Here is a 10353-nt window from a genome sequence, read left to right on the forward strand (position 1 = left end):
TGTCCTTTTTTGTTTCTTTTTCAGATTATAATAAACTGGTACTTGCCATAGTAGAAGTACTTTCACTTATTGTCGTTGGATTTAACTCAATATTGTTTTTTGATTCTTTTTGAACCCTATCACTGCACAACATATTTTTGTAATATATTTTCAGTCTTCGACTGAACGAACCACTTTTCTTAATTTTTTCCAATGACCAATATCACACGACATCATTAATAGAGATAGTTATTGACATGCTAATCAAATGAAACTGATGAATTAATATACTTTCATTACACGACATCTAACGTCAATGTCAGCTGGTTGTTCTTAAATACTGCATTTTATTCTTGACGACAGCAAATATATATTCACGAAAGCAATTTTATTTTATAACAATTATATTAGTGTTTTGTAATTGTAGTAAATATACCATACTATAAAATAATTGGGGAATTATCATCAAAGTGACCATATGGTGATGAAAATAAAATGGTGTTTGAGAGCATTGTAATAAAATAATTTCATTAAAGCTACAGGAAACATTTATAAAATAAGCTTGAGATAATTTTATAACTATCATAAAAATCTCTCAGAAAAGTGCTGTGAAACTGGTAGAAAATAATTTACTTTTATAAGAAAATAAGTTTTATAAGATAGTTGTAAAAACGTTGCTGTGATAATTTCGTGACTATTTCATGATGGTTTTTACATTTCATTTCATAAACCTTTCTATGACAAATTTATAAAACACTTTTATTGTCTACAACTGTCTTGTGTTCACAGCTTGTCTAATATAATCAATTAGCATTTTGGAAGTAATTATAAAATACCAATAAAATAAAACTGTTGCAGCACTATGAAATTATTAAACTTTCTCACCTGCTTGATGCCGAAAACAACGTTGAGAGCGTATGATCGAATAATAAACTGCTCACATATTTTTTCTTTAAAATTTCTGAGACAATATAATCTTCGAAATCAATTTTATTTTTGACTGTATTATATAGAATTTCTTTTGGTTGTTTGATAAATTCTCCACCCTGCACTTTGTAGGTGTACATTTTGGAATCCTTCAAAGTGCGTGATGATTTTACCCACCATTTGCTTCATCTTTCCCTAACCAATCTATATATCGAAATTTGATTTTAGTTTCTGTGTAAAGGAAATTTTTTTTCTTCATTTTAGGGAAGTATGCTTACAAGTAGAGGGGATACGAGAGTTCTGGAGCGTATTCCCTAGGAGACGTACTTACGGTAGTGAGTGGGAAAGGGACATGTGCGACGTGATCGACGCATAGTAGGATGGCATGAGCATCGAGTAGATTCATTTGATAGATAGGAGCGCGGTAGAATTACAAAAATAACATGCCGGTCATACAGGGTGTCTCATCGTTTAATAAAAAACATGTACGGGTTGTCTCGAATACGTCAGCGCGGAAAATAATGATATAATAATAATAATGAATGACAAATCGTATTGAAGAAGAAAAAAAAATCGCTGCCATACAGGGCGTCTCATCGATTAAGAAGAAACATGTACGGGGTGTCTCAAATACGTCAGCATGAAAAATAATAGTATAATAATAATAATGATTGTAAAATCGGATTGAAGAAAAAACATGGCCACAGGCGTTAAAGAAAACAACATGATTATCAACGTAATAGAAAAAAACATGGCTGCCATACAATGTGCCTCATCGACGTACAGGGTGTATGTCGGCGTGAAAAATAATGGCATAATAATAATAATGAATGAAAAATCGAATTAAGAAAAAAAACATGACGTCAATATACATATTGACACCCTGTACACAGGGTGTCTCAAAATACGTCATTTAAAAAAAGTTTAACAAGGCTCTATGGTTTTGACGTGTGATTCTTCAATGTGTACAGGGTGTTTGAAAATGGGGGCAATGGAGGTATTCGGCAATGATATTTCAAAATACGTCAGATGCGTTTTTTCGTGTTAGTTGGGAAATGGGGGAGTGGGGGGAAAGAAAACACGTGGGAGGTAATATTATTTTTTTCGAAAGAATGTTAATGTCGTTAAACAGTTGAAATATTTAGTGATAAAATGATATTTGAAGAATACAGACGGAAAGTTGAAGAGTTTTGTAAACGTGTTCAAGAATTGAAAAAAGCCATTTAATTTTTCGAAGAAAAGAAGCTTGTTTTGAATCGGCTGGATAATTTGAATATTCAAGACAGAGTGTTCGATCGAAAAGTGCCTCAAACGAGGTATCCGCTGCGAAGAATTCAACCTCACAGCGTAGATTATGTCGCCGCCAATGCTGAAAATAAATTTTGTACTTTTGAGTGCAATAATAAATAATGTTTTGTATGTGAACGTACCAAAGGGCGTTAAATTCATGGCAATTTGTGTGAAACCCAATAATTTCGATCATGAATGCAATAGAACGCAATGGAAATTGATGAGTTCAACATTTGTCAATGACGACCAATTGGCAGTTTTCGCAAGCAAAGTCCCGAAAAATACTTCCTTCAAATACAAACTGAGGCTGATATTCCACGATCTTCGAGAAATTGATACAAAAACCAGAATACGCAAGGCTAGCCAAAAAGAAGTCACAAATGGAATTTGACCTTTACAGAATTCTCATTATAGTATCTACGATATTAGCATGTATTTTGATTAGAATTTTCCAAGAAATAATTATGAAATTGAATGAAATTGAATGAAATGTATATAATTTGGTTCAAATAATAAATATTTGAATATTCTCAAATATTCGTTTCATTTCTCATTCCGAGTCAAGGATGAAATATAATATGTGGGAGTATGGGAGCAGATGTTTACAATGGTTAGTGAGCCATCTGCATGAAAACGGCCGCTTTATCAGTTGTAACTGTGCTTCTGTTGCGTTTGTTTGTGTATGTGTGAGTGCATTATCTTCAATAAACAGATGTAAGTACGAAAAGTGTTTTGAAAACAATGTATAATCATGTGTTTTATTTGCGAAACTCAGTGAAATGATTTTAATTGAAGAGCCTTCAAAACATTTGGTCAAAATTGCGTGTGTGTAATCGAAAAATTTCATTTTTCATTTCAAAACCGAAAGATTTCGTTTTCCAAGCTATTTGTACGTACTTATAATTATTTCAGAAAGTCTTCAAAACTTTTGGTTAAAATTGCGTGTGTTTTTGCAAACGAAAAATTTCATATTTTCCCAATTCGAAATATCTCGTTTTCCGTAAAATGTTTTGAAAATTTTTGCTCAAAATTGTGTGTGTAATCAAAAAAAATTCCATTTTCCATTGCAAAACTAAAATATTTCATTTTCCGTAAAATGTCTTCAAAATTTTTGTTCAAAATTGTGTACTACAGTGTCGGTGTAATCAAAAAATTTCATTTTTCATTTCAAAACGGAAAAATTTCGTTTTCCAAGGTGTTTGTACTTGTGATTATTTCAAAAAGTATTCAAAAATTTTTTTTCAGATTATGTGTTTTGAAATTTGAAATACAAAATACCTCATTTTTCGAAAAATGTTTTAAAATTTTTACTCAAAATTGCATGTGTTTGTGCAAATAAAAAATTTCCTTTTTTTTTTTCAATTCTAAAAATATGAAATATCTTGTTTTCCGTAAAAAACTTTCAAAATTTTTGCTCAAAATTGCGTGTATCTGTGTAAACAGAAAATTTCGTTTTTTATTTCAAAACCGAAATATTTCATTTTCCGTAAAAAGTCTTCAAAATTTTTGCTCAAAATTGTGCGTGCAATCAAAAAATTTCAGTTCGTTCAATTTTTTGTTGTAGATGGATCTAAACAAAATTAACGGAATTTCTCTTGTAGACACAGAGAATAAGAAACCTGTGGAGAAATTACAAAATCTTCCGCTAGGAGAGCCGCAGAAAATTTTCTCAGCCCGAATCGTGCAGACGAAATTTGGAAGGACAGTACTTCTCGAGTTGGAGAAGCATATAACGTTTCTACCGCAGAGAGTTACAAAGACCTACGAGGGATTCATAAATCATTTCGAACAAGAAAAGTACGCCATCGTGTTCAGAGGAGTGATTAATACGGGAAAAACCAATCTTGCAACATCTTTCGAAATTGTAGAATATTGAGGTTAGTATTGTTGTTTTTCATTTGTTTTTCTTTGAAAGTGGTGAGATGGGTGATTTGAAATTAATTTTTCTTCTTCGTTTTCCAGATAGTTATATACCCTCCGCCCCTCAGTATAACAGAAACATTTTTCGTCAAGCTTTCCTTTAAGAATCATCTCCGTTCATCGCTTCACCACATTTGACCAAGGTTCGAGTTTCCTACAGTCCTTCTACAGGGTAGTACTTCAAGCTTCCTTTTGCAGCGTTCAGCAAGCATTCATTTGTATATTCGTCGCAGGAAAAAATTCTTTTTGTAAGTTGAAAATGGGGTTTTCAAAAACTTTATCGCAAATTGATAAATTGCTTGAAGCAATTAAACAAAATTATTCAAGTTCCCTTGCACGAACGTCGTTGTAGGCTACTACTTGAAATGTTCTTATGATGACAGTTTGTCCAAATTTAATAGCCATCGAGGTGACGATTGCATACAATGGTTTACCGATGAAATGGCTAGCATTGCAAAATTCGTTGAGTCAAAAATCAGGAATATCGAACCGATGATATGTCCTAATATTGTCACTGCCAAGGTTTGTCACATATGTGAGAAACCTTTTGCCGAAAAAGACATCATCGTCAGAGATCGTTGTCACTTTTCAGGTTTGTTTAGGGGATTTAGTCATCAAGCTTGCAATTTATCGTTCAAGAAGCTCTTTATCGTACCCATTACATTCCACAATTTGAGTGAATATGATAGTCATTTCATTATAAGAGATGTAGCAAAAAAAGGAAGTGTGAGCATACTTCCCATCAACAAAAAAAAATATATTTCTTTCACCCAATACGATAATGAAACTAACATTAGATTCAGATTTATAGATTCTTATTGTTTTATGTGAGCCAGTCTCGATGAATTAGTTTCCACACTGGATGTTAGGAATTTGAAAATATTGAAGAAGGCATTTACAGAATTGGACGATGAGAAGTTTGAGCTTCTCACTAAGAAAGGCGTATTTCCATACAATTATGTGGACGGTGTGGAAAAACTTCTCGACACTGAGTTACCATCGAAAAAACATTTTTATAATATATTAAACGATTGTGACATTGATGATGCAAAGTATGCTCATGCTCAACGCGTTTGGCATCTATTCGATATCAAAACTTTGGGGGAATACAGCGATTTATACATGCGAACTGATATATTGCTGTTGGCAGACGTTTTTGAAAACTTTCGCGAAATTGACTTGAAAACATATGGGCTGGACCCTGCATGGTATTATACTATGCCAGGGTACACGTGGGATTGTATGTTGAAATATGCAGGTTGTAAATTGCAAATTTTAAAAGACGTCGATATGGTTATGTTTGTGAAAAAGGGTATAAGGGGTGGAATTTCGGTTTGTTGTAATAGATATTCGGAAGCCAATAACAAGTATATACCAACATATGATCCAACGAAACCATCCAAAAACATAATGTATTTCGATGTGAATAACTTGTATGGGTGGGCAATGTCACAATTTTTGCCATATGGAGGCTTCGAATGGGTCGATACGAATATCGATGTATCTCAAATTCCCGATGACAATCCAGAAGAATATATTTTACAAGTCGATTCTGAGGGACTTCACGATTTACACAAAGATTTTCCATTTTGCCCCGAGCACCGCGCACCATCACATTCCAAATTGACAAAATTGATGCCAACTCTCTATAATAAAACAGAGTATACGTTACACTATAGAAATTTGAAACAGGCCCTCGAGCATGGATTGAAATCAACTAAAATTCATAAAGTTCTGAAATTTAAACAATCTGCATGGCTGCGTCCCTATATTGAGTTGAATATTCGATTGAGGACTGCACCCAATATGTCTTTCGAAAAAAATCAATTCAAATTAGCCAACAACGAGATCTTTGGGAAAACCATGGAAAACATCCGGTTGCACCGAATAGTGAAATTAGTGTCCTCTTACGAGAGCAGATTTGGCGCCAAAAATCTCATTTCCAGTCCTCGATTTCATAATCGTACAATTTTCGATTCAAACTTGATGGCTATCGAATTGAAAAAGGCAGAACTTATATTCAATAAACCGATGTATGTGGGCATGGCAATTTTGGATTTGTCAAGAACATGTATGTTTCAATTTCATTACGAATTCATGTTACCTATTATGAGCATGGAAAAATGCAAGTTACTGTATACAGATACAGACAGTTTCATTTATGAGCTATCGTGTTACGATGAGTATAAATATATTATCAAAAAACACATTTCAAAATTTGACACTTCTGATCACTCGAGAGATAACGAGTACAATATCCCCCTTGCAAATGAAAAAGTACCAGAACTCATGAAAGATGAAGCAAACGGCAAAATCATCACGCATTTCGCAGGACTGCGTTCAAAAATGTACACCTACAAAGTGCAGGATGGTAAAGTTGTTAAAATGGCAAAGGGAATGAAATATGGCGTCGTTAAAAATAAATTTAGCTTTGAAGATTACGTAGATAGCTTGAAGAATTTCAAGCAAAAGAATATCACACAATGCACAATAAGATCATTTGCTCATAACGTTTTCAGTATAGAGCAGACAAAAATAGCCCTTAGTCCGTATGACGACAAACGTCATCTTATCCCAAATCATTCGATACATTACCTTGGGGGCATTATAGTTTGAAATAAGGTTATAATTTTTTTTTGTTCTAGTTTGAATATGCTCGATAGACGTGTTATTTTGAAAATTCCCAACAGCGGTAGAAGTCCACCAACTTTGCAAGAATTGGCTGCAAACAAAATTTTTGGGACTATTGGAGATATTTATAGATTTCGTGCTGATGAAAAACTAGAAATTGAAATTTGGTATTGTAAAAATATGACAAGTATTTGTTATTTCAATATACCAAAAGAAATACTCAATGTAAATGGTATTAGAGAATTAAAGAAACAAATGAGAAAAAATTACCATTTTACCGATTATAATTGGTCAAATTTTTTGAAATGTAAATTTGTAGCTCACACAAGGTACACATAAAATTTTTTTTGAGTATTTCAGTTTTTGCATAATATTTACTATTGTACACACACAACTTTGCATTTTCGCCATTACCTCTACAATTGACAGAAAAAAAGTCATTCAAAATTATGTCAAATATTAGGAGAAAATTTCTCAAGCTTTATCAATATGAGATAATCTACAACCAGAAAACACCATTTTTTACTGTACTTCAACAATCCATTATATGTAGTTTTACAATAAATCATTTTCATAATTCAAATATGTATAGTTTTTCAATGTTGTATTTTAAGGAGGGTATTTTGAATAAAGAATAAAAAAACAAAATTATTTTTTGTGTTTTATTTAAATATTTTCGTACAATATAAAGTTTTTTTTTTTGGAAAATGTGATTATGTTTACAATTGAGGTGAACCACCAGGGCAAGTGGGTGTTGAGCGAAAATAAGGTAAATATCATTTTCATTTATTACATAAATCATACACTAGTTTTTGTTTATAACAAAATGAATATTCACGTAAAGCATTAGCCAACATACTATCTAAAGATGAGGCTTGACAAAAACCTTCGATAGTTTCTTCCAAAGTCAAATTGGTTTTATTTTCACGTAACCATGATTGAATAATTTTGAAAACACCTCGATAATAGTCACAAAAGTTTATGGCATCCAGCATACGATCAGACAGCACCCCCATATGGATGTTTAGGAAATCGTTTACATCTTTTTGAAATAGCTCCATGTTCGTGGTATCCTTGGAAATGGAAACTTGTTTGGTATTACTTTCGATGTACTGTGTGACGTAAATGTAATCCCCGCAACGTGTTGTGATTGGATCAAATTCGTCCACGTAGGCATCGATTTGTGAATCAAAGAAATTTTCCTTCACTTGTTGCAGGATATCAATTAGGGTCGCCCATTCATAAGTTGTTAAATTGATGGAACGAACGGAGAATTGTTGCTTCAATATGATGCATGGACTAAAGTCTCTAAATGGACTTAGACCGCATCGAATTTCATGAGATGACATGGCAATGTCATCAATAGCAATTGGTGTTCGTTTCGAGCAGCTATTTCGTACTGCCCCAACGCTCTATCGATTTTACTTAGAGTTTCATTGTAATCTTCACAATCACTGTCACACATAACTCAACTTCACTACCATAACCACTGTCGAGAGACATTTTGTTCAAACTGAATATCCATCGGTGTTTGCATGCACTGTTATAGCTTCAGATCACATGATCAATTTCAAATATTTTGTGTTTGCGTTGAGCACTCAAATATTTCTTCACAAAAGGCCCCCCTTTCAATAAAATGTGGGTGTGCTTGTTTTCCATAAGATTCTATACAAAATCAACGTTTTCGATCCAACTGTTATGTTTGTTATCCAAGCCCAACCATTTGACGTAAAGTTTTTTACCTTTTCTCTTTAGAACTTTTTGAACGAGATATATATCAGGATTTGCAGTTTTTTGTAATTCTTCCCCATAGAAAGCACCCCTAATAGGTACACCCTGCATATCTTCTAGCATAAAGGTGGCGGGATTTGTAATATTGACTTTGATGATTTTCAATAATTCCCTAGTCCAATTGGGCGTGTAACCCTCCCTTGTCGAAAACGGTCCAGCTATTTTCAGATGGATGTATATCGATTTGAGAGTTTGTTTTTCGTTGGTTTTGTTGATTTTCGAGTGTCGCGTATCATTGTAGGATTTTGTGATTTCAGGCAAGACATTCAACCACTTGTAGGTGCCATTCAAACTGAAATATTTGAAAAGTATTTCTTTCAACGTCCTAATGGTACGTTCAGCCATAGAAGCCTTAGTGATGCTGTACGTATTGTAGTGATTTATTCCGTGTTTCTTCATCAAAGTTTGAAACTTATTATTGTAAAATTCTGTACCCTGATCGGTTTGTAGATTTTTTGGACAACGTTTCGTATTTTCCAAAATATCCGAAAACGTTTTGGTAATTTCTTCGCCCGTTTTCGCTTTCAGCGGTCGAGTTCACACGAATTTCGAAAAAACAATCGATGACGACTAGAATGAGTTTGAAATTTCAATTTTGGTGAGCGAACGATCTCATCTCAGCCAAGTCCATCTGCCATAAATCATCCAGTCCCTTGATAATGGTATGGCGTCGAGGAAAATTGTTTCTAATTGGTTTATGCAGTTCACGGACAAGTTGAATCTTGTCTTTGGAGGCCATAACTGTGCATAATGTTGGGAAACAAAATTTATTACATTGGAGTTAGGTTTCGTCGATTTTTTCTTTTTGTTGATAGCCAGCTCCAAAGTTTTGACATTCAGACCTAATGTAGATATTTGCAATTCGACGTTTAATATAAATTCTTTCAATTCTCTATCCATTTTCTCGGTCAAAATGTCAGTTTTCTGCATAGACTGTAAAATTTTAGCATTCTTTTCGTGAACCAAACTGGTGATTTCTTTTAATCCCTTTGATAAATCATTGGCAATACGTTCGATATCGATTTAATATTGACGATTGAATTTTTCATGCAATTTTTGGAATTGTTCCGTAGCATGTTGTTACGTAATATTTTTTTCTTATTACTTATTTATTCAATCATTAGTTCATATGTGGGGTATTTTAGATATAAACAGGATAGGGTTATTTGCACACAGCTAGCTTTTAGACAGCGAGAGGGGAGGTGAGTTATACAAATGATTTATGTTCCACTGATATAAACTGATATAAATATCCTCCGAAGAGATGAGAAAACGGAATTCTCAACCTTGCAAATCAGCACTATTACGAATCCGTTTCTGTGAACATGTGATTTACAACCGCTTATAACGTTTACGAAAATCCTTAAGTTAAATTCACAGTTCAAGTATCATTGTCGATTTCCAACTGAAAATGATTAAAATACCTTGGTCAAGGACCAACAAAGTTTCTAATTTTTCCGTTAGTGGCAGCAGCTATCAAGTGGTTGTTTATGATCTCAATATGAGCTATTACGGATAACGTAACACTCCCTTAAGTTCCTCAAAAAAAATATATATATATTTTTTTTCTGCAGGGATAAGTTTCCTGATTAACCCAACTTGATATCTTTTGTATGCCAGGAACCCAAATATTTGCCTGTTTCGAAGTTGGCGAGTTCATAAACATTCGTCGATAACTTTTTCAACACCCGACATTTAACATATTTTGGAGCTAATTTACCCTGAAAGTAAGCAGATGCATCAGAGAGCTGAATATTCTTTTTCCACACTTCCTGGCCCACAGCCAAGGTCAAAGGGCGTCTACGCATATTGTAG

General features: G+C 33.5%; 1 long non-coding RNA gene across 1 annotated transcript; it reads left to right on the top strand.

The window, feature by feature from the left end:
- Nucleotides 1–2881: 2881 nt before the first annotated feature.
- LOC141484246 (uncharacterized) lies at nucleotides 2882–7737 on the top strand. Its single transcript, XR_012466543.1, has 3 exons — nucleotides 2882–2910; nucleotides 3761–4073; nucleotides 4159–7737. It is a non-coding gene; the product is annotated as an uncharacterized lncRNA (long non-coding RNA).
- The last annotated feature ends 2616 nt before the right edge of the window (nucleotides 7738–10353 follow it).

Source organism: Leptinotarsa decemlineata, unplaced genomic scaffold (genome assembly GCF_025532065.1).
Source record: "Leptinotarsa decemlineata unplaced genomic scaffold, Ldec_3_MD MMD2_tig00005178_RagTag_RagTag, whole genome shotgun sequence".
Taxonomy (NCBI): domain Eukaryota; kingdom Metazoa; phylum Arthropoda; class Insecta; order Coleoptera; family Chrysomelidae; genus Leptinotarsa; species Leptinotarsa decemlineata.